We start from the raw sequence: 20,696 nt of genomic DNA on the forward strand, positions 1-20,696 counted from the left end.
CACTATTGTGGCAAGTAAGCGAGTAGCCGAGTTATGTTTTTCACAATATTGGGAGCGATGAACATACTGAATACAAGATGTATATGGAAAATGAATTCGAGAAAATACTCAAATATAAGAATCACAATAAGAAATATGGTAACATGCTCCGAATTGTCTTCAACAGAATGGGTATAGGTTAGGAACTGGAACTGACAAAAATAACAAGGCGGTGAAGTATTTTGCGATGTCGCTGTTCGGGACTGCTCTTCTGTCCACGTCATTTTGCCTGGAAGGAACACACATCAAGGATTTACTGAATGATTAATTTGGGTCTGGGAAATGATGATGAGGAACCTCAGGCTGCAGAAGAAGAAAATGTGCCATGCTGAACTGCCACCAGTTGAAGGTGACATTGAAGGTGCTGAATGTGTGCTACTTCTGAAGACTCATTTTTTGAATGCTGTGATTTATGACTGCAATTATCTGCCACCTTATTTATGTGATTTCATTGTAGCCATTTTTGTTACTGTTTTCGTGGAATAAAAAAAAGTGGCAAGCAAGCGAGACTCCCGTCCAGGCGACCCTGGCTCGAGACCCGTCTATACTACTTTTGTTTCCTTTTTTTTCAAATGCCTGTTTTAATTCATAATTAATCATGAAAATTCCGCAAGGGATTGATTAAAAAGAATACAAGCCTCTATAAATCACAATTACGCATTGAATGTCAAATTTTGTTTCAATCTTTTGCGTTTTTTTATTTTAGAGGAAATTAACCGTAATGTAATTTCTTGAAATATTTTATTATTGTTCAATTTTTTTCGTTGTATTTTTAATTTTGTTCCGTTGAGGTAGGGAATATTATAAAAAATACCAACGAATGAGGGATTAAAAGTATGTCTCATTTAATGGATATTTCCTATATTTTGACGAGTACATTCCGACGGATGATACTTTTTATAAAAACAATCAAAACATTTGTACTTTCGACACCACGAACATTGTACGAATGCACATTCATTTTCGTCGCAATAGCATCTGTATTTTCTCAAGTCCGCAGGAAACGCCACTGCATTGACGTTATGGAATACTGTTACTTTAAATCCGTCTTGATTGCAAATTTTTTTTATTATTCATATTACCGGTTTCGGTTCATTCAGAACCATCTTCAGATCTGATATTTAAGTTACAGGAGTAACCCGTCCAATTCAGCAACTTTCACTTGCTACGTCACATTATGTCTGTTTTTGCAAAGTTATGGAATACTGTTAAAATAAAAGAAAAAAACGCAAAACATTGGAACAAAATTTGACATTCAATGTGTAATTTTGATTTATAGAGGCTTGTAATTCTTTTTCATCAATTCCTTGCGTAATTTTCATGATTAATTATAAATTAAAACAGGCATTTGAAAAAAAGTAAACAAAAGTAGCGTAGACGGGTCTCGAACCAGAGTCGCCTGGACGGGAGTCTCAATCTCTCGCTACTTGACTACTCTCCCACTTGCCACAACAGTGAAACCTTTCCGTATATAAAGAGCTGACAACACTTTAACACGTAATATTTAAAAAATGAGGGCGCATTGGCACCTACAATTTTAGGGTCTGATAGATGCCTACCCACACTATAAGCAGGCGAAGTGGGAGCTCATAACTCGATGCACCTCCCAGAAGGTCCCCTCGTGAGAATTTATTCTACTGCTCTTAATCAAGAAAATAAATTCTGCCAAAGAAGATTTAATTAGTTTTTGTTTATTTAATTTTGTACAAGTTCTGCCACAGCTGTTATTACTTTAAATATCTATATGTAAAACATCATCTCAGAAGTTCCACTAGCGCTAAAGTTCGCCAAAAATCTTCTTGCTCAAGCGTACCACAGCACTGGCCAAGGTCCTAGACACCTCTCACCTGAAGTTGTGCAAACGAATGTAACCGCTAGTGGAAATTAAAGCACTTTTTAACAGCCACGAAGGTGATGTTTCACATGTCCTATAAAGAAATTAGATTTTGTTTACTCCTACTGATAATAATATCTGGAACAAGCTTATCGAATGGAAATTATCGTAAGTTAATGATATTTACATTCAGTTGGAATAAAGAATATTTATACTTCGATTTTGAATGTTTAATAGTTATGAATTTCTAAATATACCAGCGAATTTTGTTTCTGGCTAAACGGGTAAAAATTATGGTTAGTGAAGGTTGTGGTTATTGTTGTTGTTGTTTTCAGTCCAATGACTGATTTGACGCAGCTCTCCACACTACTCTTCATCTCCGAAAAACTACTGGAAGCAGCATCCATTCGTTCTTTGATCTCGTGTCTACAATTTTTATATTCCACATTTTCCTCCATTGTAATTGCCGATTTTTTTCAGGCCTCAGGATGTGTCCTATCCAATGATGCCTTCTTTTGCCCAAACTGTAACGTAAATTTCTTTTTACCCCAGTTCGATTCAGTACCTCCACATTAGTTACTCGATTTACCAGGTAATATTTTTCTGTAGCATCACTTTTCAAAAAGCTCGTATTCTCTCTTCGTATCAACTGCTTATCGTCCACGTTTCACTTCAATAAAGGTAAAATTTCTTAATTCTATCACAAAATATAATATAATTATTGGAAGACATAAGGAGCATTATGCGAATAACTGAAATGTGGTACGAAGGTAATAGAAAGATGTTTCAAATATTAATTTTAATGCCAGTTGTGCAAGAATATCGAAGTATTACGATTTTCTGCGCTTAAAGAACATGAAATAAGTAGAGCTGTCCAGTAAAATTTGTTATATAGAGTAGCCCATACCTATTTAGGCTTAATTAATGGAAAAAGAGTGTTAATAATGATGTAAATAGCTTTTATGTTTGTTATGGAAGAAAAATGAACTGTAAAAATAAAAGTAAATGTCAGGCTCCCAATCTACATGTCGAGAATACAATCCCCGGTCGGCCCTAATATATTCTCTGCCAGTTATCGCTTCTTTCACCTTAAGAAATGCTTTGTTTGTCTGACAATTCCCGGTTGTACCGTGCTTACGAGTTCGCGTTTCATTGTAGATGCCCGCATAATTGGCTGGGTATTCATTTCGAAAGCTTGTGCTAGGCGAGGGCATACCACATCTAACACCTTTCGGACGGAAGGCAGTTTTGCTTAAAATGGTTCAAATGGTTCTGAGCACTGTGGGACATAACATCTGATGTCACCATTCCCCTAGAACTTAGGTTTAAGTACCTAACTAACCTAAGGACATCACACACATCCATGCCCGAGGCAGGATTCGAACCTGCGACCGAAGCGGTCACGCGGTCCCAGACTGAAGCGCCTAGGGCCTCTCGGCCACGGCGGCCGGCAACGCAGTTTTGCCTTTAGTGATACAACAGCCATCTTGTCAAGACGAATATGTCGTCTCAGTTTACAAATAAGAAATCCATTATATCAGTTAATGATTTCATGTTAGGTAACTGGTTTTAGAATTATATACAATGAGATTGTCGTTGCTCAAGTCCTCGGAGTCTTTCGCGGCGGCATCACTGAATAAGCTCACTTATGTTTCCGCGAGGTTTTTTTTCTTCACATGTAATTTCTATCCCAACGGGATGAAATGGTTGTACGAAATCCGAACCATTATAGAGCTCATTTGTTTTCAGTCAAATACCAGGCGGGGTGGTGGCGGAGCACAGGGAAATTCCAGTTGGGAATATTTGAGAGAGTATGTCCAGTTTCGCCATTTGCCTTATAACCAAGGTATATCCCTCGGAAACCTTGGTCAGATCAAGTGGATAGGAGACTTAATTCATTTCTGGGATAATGCATTCCAGACGAACATGTAAGTGAACGGTGCGTATGATCATCTGTGTGTGTGTGTGTGTGTGTGTGTGTGTGTGTAAGACTTACTGGGTTACAATGAAACTTTCGATAGCTGAGAGAACCACCACCGACAAACGAGTGACTGTAGGACACTGTAACATTGTATAAATATTTATAACATGCGGAAGAGAAATAACGAATAAACCATTGAAATAAATATATTTTTATTTCCTCATCAGAGGGTAACATTTGTTAATTGCGTACCACGTTTACGTTCCAGTTTACAAACGTTGCTCAATTGACGACCGCATACATCCACCACAGCTTGGAACCGCACTTGAGAGTGCTTTACCGTTTCTCGAAACAACGGTGAACCGTGGGATGTTCAGCTGTCACGACACATCTCGTACTTTGCTCGAAGATCGCACACTGCGTCCAGTATGGCAACAATAACTTCAACAGTTTGTAGCGCAATTGGTCGTCGGCCACTCGCAGGAGCAATTCCCAACTCGCCAGTTAATTTGAACTTCCTAATCAAGTTCTTGAACCCCGATGCCGATGTAGTATCTCTATGTATTCCTTTTAATGCGGAGGTACTGAATAGGATTGGGAGAAGACGAGTTTGTGGCACAACGTGACAAGAAGAAGGGACCGGTTGGTAGGACATGTTCTGAGGCATCAAGGGATCACCCATTTAGTAGTAGAGGGCAGCGTTGGGGGAAAAAATCGTAGAAGGAGACCAAGAGATGAGTACACTAAGCAGATTCAGAAGGATGTTGGTTGCAGTAAGTACTGGGAGATGAAGAAGCTTGCATAGGATTGAGTAGCATGGAGAGCTGCATCAAACCAGTCTCAGGACTGAAGACCAGTCCGCAGCTCGTGGTCGTGAGGTAGCGTTCTCGCTTCCCACGCCCGGGTTCCCGGGTTCGATTCCCGGCGGGGTCAGGGATTTTCTCTGCCTCGTGATGACTGGGTGTTGTGTAATGTCCTTAGGTTAGTTAGGTTTAAGTACTTCTACGTTCTAAGGGACTGATGACCATAGATGTTAAGTCCCATAGTGCTCAGAGCCATTTGACTGAAGACCACAACAACAACAACTCGCAAAGAGCAGGTGCACTATTACGAGTAACGTCCTGCCTACCTTGACCAGACCGATGTTGACTGTCTGCAATGTAATGCGCACTGATGATTGTGTTTCAACCCTACGTCGCCATATCAGTACCGGCGTCTAAAGGCATGTCATGACACTAACACTGCTAACAACGCAAATACTGCAGCACACAGTCTGAACATCATTCCTATGAAGTTCGGTACCCCACAATAAAACGATTTCCGCCCACCGTAGGAAACATCTTCAGTGGGCTACGTGCTAATGGTTGTGATGACGGCTCATATTCGTCTTAAGCAGCAGAACGTTTTCCCGCGACCCATAAATGGTTAATTTAGTTTTCTGCTAGGGTTATCGGATTAATTGTATGGCGTCGAACGTAAACGTCTGTGTTTGCTGCTGACATAGACTGGTGAGGTGGATGTTATGATCACTTGCATAGAACACTGCTGGCCATTAAAATTGCTACACCAAGAAGAAATGCAGATGATAAACGGGTATTCATTGGACAAATATATTATACTAGAACTGACATGTCATTACATTTTCACGCAATCTGGGTGCATAGATCCTGAGAAATCAGTACCCAGAACAACCACCTCTGGCCGTAATAATGGCCTTGATACGCCTGGGCATTGAGTCAAACAGAGCTTGGATGGCGTGTACAGGTACAGCTCCCCATGCAGCTTCAACACGATACCACAGTTCATCAAGAGTAGTGACTGGCGTATTGTGACGAGCCAGTGGCTCGGCCACCATTGAACAAACGTTTTCAATTGGTGAGAGATCTGGAGAATGTGCTGACGAGGGCAGCAGTCGAACATTTTCTGTATCCAGAAAGGCCCGTACAGGAACTGCAACATGCGGTCGTGCATTATCCTTCTGAAATGTAGGGTTTCGCAGGGATCGAATGAAGGGTAGAGCCACGGGTCGTAACCCATCTGATATGTAACGTCCACTGTTCAAAGTGCCGTCAATGCGAACAAGAGGTGACAAAGACGTGTAACCAATGGCACCCCATACCATCACGCCGAGTGATACGCCAGTATGGCGATGACGAATACACGCTTCCAATGTGCGTTCACCGCGATGTCGCCAAACACGGATGCAACCATCACGATGCTGTAAACATAACTTAGATTCAACCGAAAAAATGGCGTTTTGCCATTCGTGCACACAGGTTCGTCGTTGAGTACACCATCGCAGGCCCTCCTGTCTGTGATGCAGCGTCAAGGGTAACCGCAGCCATGGTCTCCGAGTGGATAGTCCATGCTGCTGCAAACGTCGTCGAACTGTTCGTGCAGATGGTTGTTGTCTTGCAAACGTCCCCATCTGTTGACTCAGGGATCGAGACGTGGCTGCACGATCCGTTACAGCGATGCGGATAAGATACCTGTCATCTCGACTGCTAGTGATACGAGGCCGTTGGGATCCAGCACGGCGTTCCGTATTACCCTCCTGAACCCACCGATTCCATGTTCTGCTAACAGTCACTGGATCTCGACCAACGCGAGTAGCAATGTCAAGCAACCGCAATCGCGGTAGGCTACCGTCCGACCTTTATCAAACTCGGAAAACTTGATGGTACGCATTTCTCCTCTTTACGCGAGGCATCACAGCAACGTTTCACCAGGCAACGCGGGTCAACTGCTGTTTGTTTATGCGAAATCGGTTGGAAACTTCCTCATGTGAGCACGTTGTAGGTGTCGCCACCGGCATCAACCTTGTGTGAATTCTCTGAAAAGCTAATCATTTGCATATCACAGCATCTTCTTCCTGTCGGTTAAATTTCGCGTCTGTAGCACGTCATCTTCGTGGTGTAGCAATTTTAATGGCCAGTAGTGTAGATTCTTGATCCACCTTCGGAATGCAATACAACAGCAGTGCTGCGTGGTATGGTCTCGAAAAGGGATATGTAGTTTTCCGGAAGTACGTAGCACCTGATGTCTAGGCATAGGTCACGCAGTTCCGTAGGTCACGGGTCGGTGGTTTGTGGGTTCTGAGATGACGCCCGGTAGCGCCCCAGATGGCTTCCGTCGAGTTCAGAACAAGCTAATCTGATGTTCAAGACATCAACTTACGTTCACTATCATGCTCCTCAAATCACTAGCTCGTTTCTGGCCTCGTGACACGTGGTAGTTATCCTAGTGGAAGATGTCCTCGCCGTCGGGGAAGACAAGAGATGAGAGGATGCAGGTGGTCCACAATACCTTTCATATTGCTTTTGATTACTACCGTAGGCCACGTGGAAGTCCAGATGAAAGTCCACCGTAACATAATACTAACAGCTCCGGGCTGCGCCCGTGTGGCCGTTTCGAGCTGCTGTTCGCTTGGATGATTGAGTGCAGGATCGCTAACAACTACCTGGCGTAAGGAGAGACTTCCATCTCACATTCGATACGTTTCCACTGATCCATGGTGTAATCTCAATGAACCCCTTCGCAATTTATGATGTCGTTGGGTCAACTTGAGAACACGTGGCTGATGTCTGCTGTGGAGCCTTGTGGAAATCAAGTGCGCTGAACGTTGTAGTCCAGAACACTTGTGCCCGCACTAGCATTGTATTCTATTGTCAGATACACCACATTTATTGCAGTTCTACAGAGCGAGAAAGACTCCGACCTCCATATCTAAAATATTGTTCAGTATGCGACCATCACTACACATTGTCGTATTCTTTGAGCTAAGTCACCCTAAAATGAAAAATCGTAGTTGGTTATGTAAACTGACAACGTGTACCACTAATCAAATACTATTAGAGACTCCATGTAAACTGTTGACAGCAATGATAGTTGGATCGCCCATGAGTGGGTGTAAATAAGGTATCACTTCTAATATTCATAACAGGAGGAAGGGATGGAGGGAGGGGGGGAGAGAGAGAGAGAGAGAGAGAGAGAGAGAGAGAGAGAGAGAGTCAACTGTAAGCCAACTGTTGCAACATTTCAGATTGATCTGAAGATGTGAATGAGCCGAAACTGGTAGTTAATAAAGAAAATTAGCGATCATGACTTACGATTTTTTTATCCACCCATGTTCTAAATCAACAGCTCACGTATCTCCACATTGACAATGTCAGAGAAGATCAAGAAAAACTTGATGTGCTACTTTTTCACGTAGAATTCAGAAGGAACGCGAAGAGAACGGTTGACTTGTACGCACAAAGGTATCACGACAGACTTTGTCCAGCAAGAATGATAGTTCTGCAAATGGAATACTAGGCAACTGGTAAGGAGCGAACGAAATAGATGTTCTGCCAGCTGTTCCTCACAATACATATTTTAGTTCAAGAGAAATTGCCAGTGTCTCTGGAACATGCCAGGCCAGGATTGTTCGCGTTTTGCACGCAAACGGCCTCCTACCGTATCATGTGTCAATTCATCAGGAGCTTAGCCAGTGGCAGTACAGAAGACGCAAGGTATTCTGCCGCTTGGCTCTGCTGTACAGAACCCTAAAAATGACCTGTATGTGTATCCTTACGAATTTACTGTTATTAGTGTGTTAAAGAGCCCAGGCGAACTTTCTCTTGTTGAATTCTTGCTGGTGGTTTATTAGTGAAATGGAAGCTGGTCTTTTGGATCCTCAGTTTTTCGTTTCTTCAGATGAGGCCTGATGCAGCTGTCAGGTACGTGAACTAAAATAAAATGCTCCATTATGTATCAAAAAATTGACTTCAGCACTTTGAAGAGCCGTTGAATAATCTCGAGATTGGTGGTTGGTGCTTAATGTCTGATGTCCGCATCGTAAGAAAATGATTTGACCAAAGTGTTAACGCTAACCAGAATGTGCAGAAACTATTTAATCCGTATGTTGATCAGCTTACATCAGAGGACGACTGCATGGATATTATGAGCAAGGCGGAGTAACAGCACTCCCTGACAGTCTTGTCACAAGTGTCTGTGAGGAGAGGACAATCGGCTCAGACAGTGCAATCTACTAGCAACTCGATTACCTTACCCCTTGCTGTGCTTCTTACCCGCGGAGCATACTGAAGGTAGAGGTGTACTCAGATAACATTCAAACAGTGGAAGAGGTACAGCAAAACACTGAAAACTCTGCTGCTGCTATCCCTCCGGCAGAGATGCTACCCATATGCCACAGCTTCATAAATCGAGCACAACGCTGCATCGACAACAAAGTTGTCAAATGCGAGGATCTTCTGTGATGTTCATTAGCGACGTTCAATCTCGCATCTGTCTCATGGTAAATACTTTTTGCGGCAATTTAATTTTTCCCAGCTTGTATTTGTGGTACCAGTACGAAGGTGCCCGTCCCGCTATTAGTCTGTCGCAAGGAAAGCGCTAGCGTAGGTCTTTTCCGGTCGCTGTATATGACACTAGGGGGTTATCAGTTGGCCTGCACGCTCTCCGTATTTGAAGCCACTGGACTTTTTTCTGTGGGGAAAGCTCAAAGATGAAGTCTGTGCACAGTTTCCGACGATCCAAGAGGATTTGAAACATCTCGTTGTTGCAGCAAGTGCATTGATAAGGAAAGAATCGCTTTATCTAGCGCAAAGAGGGGCAACAAAATCTAAAAAATATTTATATCTATATAAGAGCGGGGTTTTACATTTTACAGCTAGTTTCATAGTGCATGAACCTGCGTTCAGTGTATGCGGCCTTTAGGTATGAATCATATGTATTTCGCATAAATTCAGTTAGATTGCTAATAGGCCTGGTTAAATATTGCACTTATTTTTAGGTTTTAATACTAATTTTCTTTACTTATAGACTCTGAAGATGGTCTTTGTATGGCCGAACCCGGTTATGACTGTGACATAAGAATGTGATTGCGTCTATAAAAAAACAAAAAAAATTACAAAAATAATCAATCACTCACTCCATTGACAAAATGTCGTTTTTTTCCAAGAATCGCTTTAGTCTGTCCAGAAGTCCTTGTGCCAGTAACTACAAACGTTTATTGCAGTTGGCGGTGGGCATTTGACACTTGCTGACACAAACGGGATGACAGAATTTTAAGGAAGTGCTTATGACCAAATTATTTGTGACTTTATTTGTATTGCTATTGTTAATGAAATTAAATTGTTTGTATCTTGATAAATTCATGACACGAAGTTATTATTTAACAAAGTATATCTCAATTTCCAGTTTTATAACTACATCAGTTTTTTAGATGTACCCTTCTTTCAGGACTCTGGCATGAAACAGAGCAGAATTATTGCCGTAGTTTACTGGTGAATCACCTTGGATGCCACGTATTTGCCTTGTAGCTGGTTGTGTCGGTCCAGTCACATGTAAAATGGACGAAGGAATATTAGATTTTAACATCCCGTCGACAGCATGATCACTAGAGACGTGACGAAGCCTCGGATTACTAAAGAATAGGGAATGTAATCGGCCGTGCCCTTTTCAAAGGAACTATCCCGGCAGCAGACTGGAACGATTTAATGTAAATCACGGAAAACCTAAATCAGGATTGTCAGACACAGAGTGATAACCACTGCGCCACCTCACACGGTAAATATCAGGTTGTCAAGTGTGATTGGTATCAATTCTAAACCCGATGTGGCAATTGCGTACAACACGACCTTCCGCATAAAACAGATCTCGGTGTCATATACTGGGATCTGCTGAAAAGTGCTGCCCTGGAAATGAAAACGCTTAAAACTTTATAAATAAAACAGACGTTAAAAACATTCTACATCTTTAATATTCATGTCAACAGTAGAACGATTGACTCTGCTTGATCCGCTTCGTCACTATGAAAGTGAAGTCCTCCAAGGTGTTCTTTTTATTTTGGAAACAGATGAAAATCTCGTGGAGCGAAGTTGGAACTGTATGATCGCTGATAGTTAACCCAAGGTGTCGGATTGTTGCAGATGTCACAGCGCTCGTGCGTGATCTGACATTGCCATGGTGAACGAGAGGAAGTTCCTTGTGTGGACGAACTCAATCTCACCGACATAGTTATGTTAAACATCGCCATGTTACGTGCTACATTTCAGAGCCCTGTAGCGGATGATGGCTGCAAATATGTAGATATAAGGAATAAAGATGTAGAGTGTTGTTTGTTTTACTGAAAAAGCTTTAACAATTTTCGCATAAAAATTCGAAGCCATTACTTTTCGACACAGCCACATAAACAAAAATGAATCTTGAATTTATGGGTGTCCAAAGGAAAAAACACAGTCTGCTGCCACGATTCCTGTATTACAACCAGCCATACTCGGTGTTGAGCTTCGCAGTCCAACTACGTGCTGCCACAAGCTGCTTCCCCGGTTCCACAACGATGTACAGGGTGGGGAAAATAAAAGCGGCCCGGAGAACGGAGTTCCAGTGTACAAAGAAACACAGCAGAGGAAAGGAAATACAGTACTAATATGGCTGCAGTAGATGCTGGAAGTGACCATCATTCAGCTTTTGACACTTTTGGGACCTGGTCTGCAAGTTGTTGAAGGCGGATCAAAGCTGGACTGCTGGAATTGCTGCAGTCTCGTCTGAAGTGTTCTGCTGCAGTTCCTGAGACTATGAGGGCTGTTGCGATACACCTTAGACTTGAGGGCTCCCAACGCAAAGTAATCGCACACTGACAGATCAGGTGACATAGGTGGCCAGCTGGCACCGCAATCAGACTGACCTCTGCCGGGCATGAGGATTGTGAAAATGCTCTCCAAGGTTCGGCCGGCTATATGGGTCGCTCCTCCATCCTGTAGGGAATAACTGTAGGTCTTTACCTCCTCCATTAATGCTGCCATAAATTCACGTCCAATCGCATCCACTCGTCCTGCCCACTTTTAGTTGCCCTACCGTGTACTACTTCGCCAGTGTTCGTATGCCTTCGTCGGCGTCAACAAACTGACAACCCCTTGAGTAGCTTCCTCAGCTAGTGACTGCGGCCAACTCCTTTCCGAGCCACACAGATAACAAGCACGGCCGATGAGGAATGCCAGGCCCAGCACCGAACCCGAGGCTTGTCGCTGCTGCCCACAGCAGCCCACTGCGCTGGCTCGAGCTGATGTCGCCGCTTCCGCTCCGTACAGCCAACTTCATGCCCAGGTGGTACCGACCGCCCGCAGACGTCTGCTCATGCTCCACTTCTCGGCAGCTAACTCACAGGGCCAGCGGCTTCCGGACGTAACCAGTACTCCCTGCATATCCCGGTATCGTGTGCAAGTATTTATCCGCTGCTGCTCCCTGCGAAATCCGGATCTGAATTGAGGATCAAGTTGCTGTCACGTTGTACCACCAGATGGTCAACGGCTGCCACTCCACCCTGACAACGTTCGTCGTGGCACTGCCTCTGCCAGCACGCCGATACCAGCGCCCACTGGCGAGTTTAAGTGCCTGACCAGCGCAGGTGCAACCAGCTGGTAGGGTGGAAAACCAAACGAGCCGCGAAAATTAAATAATAACACAACAATATTTTGCCTTATTACATAGCTTACAGTAAAACTTTTCTTAAATTTGAATTGAGTGTTCTTTATGCAGCGTTTATTATTACACACACAGTAAAATCATTATTTGTACTGGTGTAGATATGCCACTGTATTATTTTTTCCTGTTACATTTCCTGTAGTTTGTATGGACAATTGACTTTACACAATTTTGTAAATATTTTATTAGGGGAAGTTCAGGTACGGCGACGTTACTAAATTAAACTGAAGTCAAAAATAGCCAGTTCTACACGGTGGAGCGAAGTCGTCGTTGTTAGACTATTGTAGGCTGCTGTGAAGAGCGGACGTGTGTTAAGATCGATGCAGGAAATTGTAGTGAAGTGTAGATAATCTATAAATAGAGACTGCGTATAGAACAGTAATGCGACCCATTCTTGAATATCGCTCAAGTGTTTGAGATCCACAGCGGATCGGACTAAGGGAAGACATCGGAGCCATTGAGAGGCGTGCTGCTAAACTGCTAAGCGATGGGCTCGATCAACACACGAGTATTACGGAGATATTTCGTTTACGCAAATGGGAAACCCAGGATGCAAGAAGACGTTCTTTTCTACACAACTGAGAAAATTTATACGACCGGCGGTTGCGACTGACAACAAAGCGATCCTGCTGCCTCAAATGTACATTTCGCGTTAGGACCACGAAGACAGGAGAAACTGAGGTTGTGAGGATGTATACAGACAGTCGTTTTTCCCTCGCTGTATTTGCGAATGGACCAGGAAAGGAAATGACTACTAGAGGTTGAAGGTACTCTCCACCACACACCGAACGTTGGTTTACGGAGTATTTACACTGTGCGATCAAAAGTATCCTGACACCTGGCTGAAAATTACTTAAAAGTTCGTGGCGCGCTCCATCGGTAATGCTGATATTCCATATGGTGTTGGCCCACCCTTAGCTTTGATGACAGCTGCCACTCTCTCAGGCAATGTTCAATCACGTGCTGGAAGGTTTCTTGGGGAATGGCAGCCCATTATTCACGGAGTGCTGCACTGCAGAGAGGTATCGATATCGGTCGTTGAGGCGTGGCACGAAGTAGGCGTTCCAAACCATCCCAAAGGTGTTCTGTAGGATTCAGGTCAGGACTCTGTGCAGGCCAGTCCATTACAAGGATGTTATTATCTTGTAAACACTCCGCCACAGATTGTGTATTATGAACAGGTGCTCGATCGTGTTGAAAGATGCAATCACCATCCCCGAAATGCTCTTCAACAGTGGGAAGCAAGAAGGTGCTTAAAACATCAGTGCAGGCTTGTGCTGTGAAAGTGCCACACAAAACAACAAAGGGTGCAAGCTCCCTCCATGAAAAACACGAACAAACTATAACACCATCGCCTCCGAATTTTACTGTTGGCACTACACACGCTGGCAGATGACGTTCACCAGGGATTCGCTATATCCACACCGTGCCATCGGATCGCGAGATTGTGTACAGTGATTCGTCGCTCCACACAATATGTTTCCACTGTTCAATCGACCAATGTTTACGCTCCTTACACCAAGCGAGGCGTCGTCTGGCATTTACCGGTGTGATGTGTGGCTTATGAGCAACCTCTCGACCATGAAATTCTTGTTTTCTCACCTCCCGCCTAACTGTCATATTACCTGCAGTGGATCCTGATGCAGTTTGGAATTCCTGTATGATGCTCTGGATAGATGTCTGCCTATTACAGATTACGACCCTCTTCGACTGTCGGTGGTCTCTGTCAGTCAACAGACGAGGTCGGCCAGTACGCGTTTGTGCTGTACGTGTCCCTTCAAGTTTTTACTTCACTATCACATCGGAAACAGTGGACCTAGGGATGTTTAGGAGCGCGAAAATCTCGCCTACAGACGTATGACACAAGTGATACCCAATCACCTGACCACGTTCGAAGTCCGTGAGTTCCGCGGAGCACTCCATTCTGCTCTCTCACGATGTCTAATGACTACTGAAGTGGCTGATATGGAGTACCCGGCAGTAGGTGGCAGCACAATGCGCCTAATATGAAAAACGTATGTTTTTGAGGGTGTCCGGATACTTTTAATCACATAGTGTTTGTAGATGAAGATATGCAACTACTATAACGGAAGACGAAGTAGGTAACCAACTCCGTAAGAGTTTGTCTTCTGCAATAGTTCCTATGTAATATGCCTACCTGTAGAAGGTCAGATGCGTAGTGTTTATAGGGATTGGACGTAATTATACACTTAGGGACTCGATACAGATAGAAAATGGTCACATAGAGCTACTAACGAGCATACAATAACACTACATAGACAGTAACACAGACAGAAAAGTTAAAGTATAAAAGTTACAAGAGTGACGCCATTACTGAGAGGGTTTAGGGGTGGTGTGCCTTACATTGGTCTCTTGATAGGGTCATATGGTAAGTCGTTACACGTGCCTTACATTGGCCTATGGACAATGTGTAACACTACTGTCTGAATAAAACTGAAGTGTGGTACGCATTATAATTGTGTGGTTGTGGTTTGAATACCGAAATGAATGGACAAAAGGGAAACTATGAAACGTGGCATTGGGACATTTGTTATTAGTGTTACTATTACCGAAGTAGAAATAAGTTAAGCTTAGCACTAACACAGCTGATGGATCAGCGTCAACGTTTCCTCAGTTCTTGAGACACTTGGAAAGTTTGTGGTTTGGCTCAGGAGTTTTGCGCTTAGTCTTATAATGTAAGTGGTTTATGAAATTCTTAATTGGTGGTTTGGCGTTCGGACAGTTTCGCTCTAATTCTGTCACGTTTATGGTGTATGCTGTGTTGTGCTGATTAAATGTGTAGCGTAAGACTATGTCGACTCTGAACACCTCAGAAAAATGGAGCCCAGTGTGTGTGCATATATAGAACGGTAGGCGCCCTCTATTTTATTAATGCTTACACCTTTTTGTAATAACATACAGAGAGAAATTTACTACCACGTTCTGTGTTATTTGAAACTACTTGACCATTATTAATCAACTTTACCCAACAGAAGCCAACCGACTACTAATTATCTACGAACATCTTATTTATTGCTGTAGTTTGAACGGGACGAATATATATTCAGAAGTAGCAGTGGTTTTGGAAGATAAATGTGTTTTGAAGTGTAGTACAAGCTTATTCTGACCGTAGGATCGTGTCTACTATAATCTGGACATTGACGTTTAAACTTTATATCCAGTGTTAAACCAACGCCGTTGACACATAAAACCCAACTCTTCAGTGACAGTGTCTATATTTGTATAGAGTAACTGAACTGGCTGGTCTTCTCTTTTTTTTCCAAATTAGTAATTAGCAATTCTGACATAAACATCACTGTACCAGTTTTTCCAATGTTCTTGAACAAATTAATTCTCGGCGAAGAAACTGCAACTCTCTTATTATTTTTGAAGGTTTACTTAACTGTATTAACTAAAGAAAATGAGCAATAGAAGACACAATAACAAATAACAAACAGCTGTAACCCATGTTACTAGCTAGTGCAGTATTAGAGTAAATGTCGTTTCTTTTTGTGAATACAACTGTTAGTTTTTCAAAGTTTTTAAGATCATTTCTGATTTATGTTGTTTATGAATTCGTGTGTGACTATTATTAGTGTCTCCAGATTTTAATTTAACGTGGGCGTTGACAGTAAGAGAATACGGTCGTCCCACACTGCCATCGATGTGTGATTTCTGTGTTTGTTGTTGACTATTATTACATGACGCTCCAACATCCTGAACAAAATAATTACTGGTTATTTTGTTTTCTGGATTAAATGGTCGCATAATCGTAACGATACTACTAACTACCACTAACAAACTTACGAAGAGTACGACTGCCATACTAATAAAACATTCCGAAGTACGAAAAATAGAGCGGTCGCGCTAAGAGCATCAACATGTGCGGGGCGACCACAGCAGTGCTTGTGGATGTTTGTTCAGTTCTCAGCTGTAATATCAATCAAACTCCCGTCTTTTATTCTGGATGCGACGGTTGAACGGTTGAAGTATTTCAGTTAGTATTCCACACGTTTTTGGGACCGTGAGGGCTGTCGTAGAAGGTACACAGTCATTGTGGTGGGAAACTGAATGTACGGATGTCAGCCAAGAAAATTTATTTTTCCCTATCGCTCCTGCTGATGGATTCAGTTTGACTTAGCAGGATTGCTGATGAAACTTTATTTTCTCTTAACATGTCACAATCACGTCGCATTGATATCCTGGTGAAAAGTGGGCCATAGATTTTCTTCAGGAGACATAATATCGGTAGAAATTCGTTAGAACATTTCGTTGCATTAGCATTAACGCGTTTATCGGATCTGTTGAAGTAACTATTTCGGGAATTTGCTTTACAACTGGTGCTCTGTTGAGCAATCTACACAGTTTCATACATACAATTCGTATTTATTCGCCAAATTTATGGACGGATGCGCAACACTGCCATGAACGCCTGAATGGGAGAACAGATTCGGAAGCTAACACGTCTGAATGAACTCCATTGTGGAGCGGTAAGCGTGACTGAAAACAGCCGGCGAGAATAAACTAGACCGGTATTAATATCCGTGCATATTTTTAGCACCGTTCTTTTGCATATGTTAATCTTAGCCGGCCTGGGCGAGATCCCGACGCTTTCCGTTAAAAGCTGCTTTTGTGCGGCAAGAACCGCAGCTCACAACACGGAAAGAAAGGACAATTCGTTTGCATGGACAGTAGTATCTCCTGTTCACTGGTGCTCGGTTCTGTTCAGGTTGACACTACCCTTCGTTTTGTAACGAAATATCTTTCTTTCAAACAAGGCTCCCGCAGCCTTTCACATATATTTACTGTGAATAGTTTTAGTTTAGTTTAGTTTTAGTTATGCCATGTTCCGTAGATCATTTTCCCTATTATTTTATCGATATGATGTGGGACAAGTCAGATTACAAGATATGTGTATACACAAACACATGAATAGTGCTAATATTAATATTACTGAAATTTTTAGTTCTACACATGAAACTACATTTAGAGGTACAATTTTTTTTACCATTTCTGAAACAGAAACTCGTCCGTGGAGTAGAAGGAGTTGTCCAAAAGAAATGATTTTAAGCTAGATTTAAAACTTGATCTGTTACCTGCCAGACTCTTTATGTTGTTGGGCAAATGTTCAAAGATTTTTGTTGCTGCATAATGTACTCCTTTCTGAGCAACCGACATCTTCAATAACGGATAGGAAAGGTCATTTTTCCCTCTAGTGTTGTACGTATGAACATCACTGATCTTCGCGAATTGAGATGGATTATTTGTAACGAATTTCATTAGCGAATATATGTACTCTGATGGTGCAGTTAAAATACCTAACTCCTTGAAAATGTGTCTACATGGCGTCCTTGAGTGAACACCACTAATTATTCTCACTGCTCTCTTTTCCGCAATCAATACTTTATGTCCAAGTGGTGAGTTACCTCAGAAAACTATTTCATAAGATATTATTGAGTGGAAATATGCGAAGTACGTTAGGAGGCTGATCTGTTTATTACCAAGACTAGCGATTATACGAAGAGCGAAATAAACTGAACTTACAAGGGAACCTCCCCATCGCACCCCCCTCAGATTTAGTTATAAGTTGGCACAGTGAATAGGGCTTGAAAAACTGAACACAGATCAATCGAGAAAACAGGAAGAAGTTGCGTGGAACTATGGAAAAATAAGCAAAATATACAAACTGAGTAGTCCATCTTGCAAGATAAGCAACATCAAGGACACTGTAAGTTGAGCAGTGCCGTGGTCCCGTGGTTCGGCCAGAGAGCCGGTTGGCCTCTGTAATAAAAAACTGAGTGAATGGATCAACCACCGAACTTGAACAGGATGTCTTGCGACGTCCGCAACGACCGAACACAACGATCAACAATGAACAAAAAAAAAGTGGTTAGCGAGAGCAGATGCGGAACGAGAGGTCCTTGGTTCAAGTCTGTTCGCAAAGTTGTGATCTGTCCGTTCGTTCACTGACGTCTCTGTTCACTGTAATAAGTTTAGTGCCTGTGTTTTGCGACCGCACCGCAAAACCGTGCGATTAGTAGACGAAAGGACGTGCCTCTCCAATGGGAACCGAAAACAGTTAATCGCAAGGCCATAGTCAACCGATTCCTCCAGAGGAAAACACGTCTGATATATTCTATACGACACTGGTGACGGCATGTGCGTCACATGACAGGAATATGTTGTCGTCCCACCTAACTTGTACACTTGGCGAATGGGTAAAAATATTCTCCTACCTTGCCCTGGTTAGGTTTCCTTGTGGATGTGATAATCACTCCCAAAAAAGTGATGAAAACATAAGAGTTTGTGACATAAATTGAAAATAAAAAATTAAATTTTTCATTCGAGGGAAGGCTTGAACCAAGGACCTTTCACTCCGCAGTTGCTCACGCTAACCACGGGACCGCGGCACTGCTTACTACAAACTGTCCTTGATGTTGCCTATCTTCAACATTGACTACTCAGTTTGTATATTTTGCGTATTTTTTCATAGTTCCACATAATTTCTTCCTGTTTTCTCGATTGATCTGTGTTCAGTTTTTTAAGGCCTATCCACTGTGCCAACTTATAACTAAATCTGAGGGGGGTGCGATGGGGAGGTTCCCTTGTTAGTTGTCTGAGAAGCTCAGTAATATGCTTCTTCCAGTTCAAGTTGTCATCAATGTGAACACCCAAAACTTTGGAGAAATCTACCCTGTTAACTGAGCACTGTTCATATGCTACATCAATTGTCGGTATGACTCTATTCGGTTTCATCGATTATTGTATCAGCGAAATGGTTGTTACACGCACAAGAAAAGGTTGGACTGCTACTAACTAAATCAGTGATCTTGTCTCTGGTATCCATTTCAATGGCAAACCACTAGTGTGTAGCAATTGTTCTGTGCGCATTTTTATGTTCTTTCTTAGAAGACCGTGGTTCTGTAGGTGCATCTAACTTGTGTCGCTGTCAGCAAGCCTGAGTCTGTTGTCGCAAAAGTTTGGTCATGTGGATCAGAACATAAAAACTTAACACTCAGTATGGCATTAAAAATACAACACACTGAAGGCGGCCTGCAACTAACGTCATATCGTTGAAGAATGTACTACGAGCTTAATATTTCATCATTACAGCACAATGATTATTTAAATGAATTTCACATAGGTCACTTTTCCATCGAATGAAGGTACACTTTGTGCCAGCCTCAGAAAAACTATGACTTTTTTGAAGGAATGCCATATAACAGCCACGCCATTTTTAATATAATGTGTTTTACAGCTGGCCTAAGAAGTATAAAAATATTTTTGCTAGTCCCACACAGGCAGTCTTAAAAATCTGTGCTTGTGAATTTTTGATAGCGATGACAATACTTACAAGATTTATAACGAAAAACAAGCCGGCCGCGGTGGTCGTGCGGTTCTAGGCGCTGCAGTCCGCAACCGCGGGACTGCTACGGCCGCAGGTTCGAATCCTGCCTCGGGCATGTATGTGTGTGATGTCCTTAGGTTAGTTAGGTTTAAGTTGTTCTAAGTTCTAGGAGACTAATGACCTCAGAAGTTGAGTCCCATAGTGCTCAGAGCCATTTGAACGAAAAACAAGGGGCGCATACAATACATACCTAACGCATGACTAGTTCATGTAACTTATCTACGGTATGCACCCCACGTTTATCGTTATAAACCTTAAAAGTATTTGTCACAGCTACTAAAAATTCACAATTACAAGTTTTCAGGACTCTCCATATGGGGGTTCGGACTCTCTATGTGGCTAGGAGAAAATATTTCACACTTTCCAGTCCGATTTAAAAATTTGTTATATAAAAATTTATTTGTATTTAAATAATTATTTTCTGCTTTTGGTGTCATGTGTGTGAAATTCCTCAATGAGTTTAAAACATTTTAATGAAATTATATTTTTATTTAAATAATTGTTTATGTATATACTACCCTTTTACCCACAACTTCGCTCACTGTATGCATCTGTCACATATATTTCACATATCTCCTCCCACCTTCCTCTGCCTGTCTCCTCTTTCCCCCTTTCCCCTCTCTGCTCATCAAAACCGTCTGCTCACATACAGCCTGGAATGCATTCTGATATTATCCACACCACTTGCAGGTCCTGCAGTGCAGACGAGTTGTCAGGTATAACCTGACCTTTTCATCTCCAACCCTACCGAACAGACAGACAAGAAAGCTAGTTAATATTGCATTGTCATCCAGTTCTGAACTATGTTTAAAATTTCATGACACTAGCTCTTTGAGAAGTTAGATTAAAATCAGCTGCTAAATTTGTTCTGCACAGACAGACAGGCAAGAATGTAATCTAATAAAAACATGTTAAAATAGGTAGGAGTATTGCGACCTACATTCTGCATATAAGGAGAGATTACAAATCGAGTTTCTCATTCAGAAATCGCCTTTGACTGTCATTTG

At 42.2% G+C, this 20,696-nt stretch overlaps 1 protein-coding gene across 1 annotated transcript in view; it reads right to left on the bottom strand.

Annotated features, from left to right (window-relative positions):
* LOC124795814 (potassium voltage-gated channel protein Shaker) overlaps nucleotides 1-20,696 on the bottom strand; it is a gene marked incomplete at its 5' end in the record, with an annotated part of 1,054,256 nt that overhangs the window by 390,182 nt on the left and 643,378 nt on the right. The gene's annotated exons all lie outside the window — the stretch shown is intronic.

The sequence above is a fragment of the Schistocerca piceifrons genome, chromosome 4, assembly GCF_021461385.2.
Source record: "Schistocerca piceifrons isolate TAMUIC-IGC-003096 chromosome 4, iqSchPice1.1, whole genome shotgun sequence".
NCBI classification, from domain to species: Eukaryota; Metazoa; Arthropoda; class Insecta; order Orthoptera; family Acrididae; genus Schistocerca; species Schistocerca piceifrons.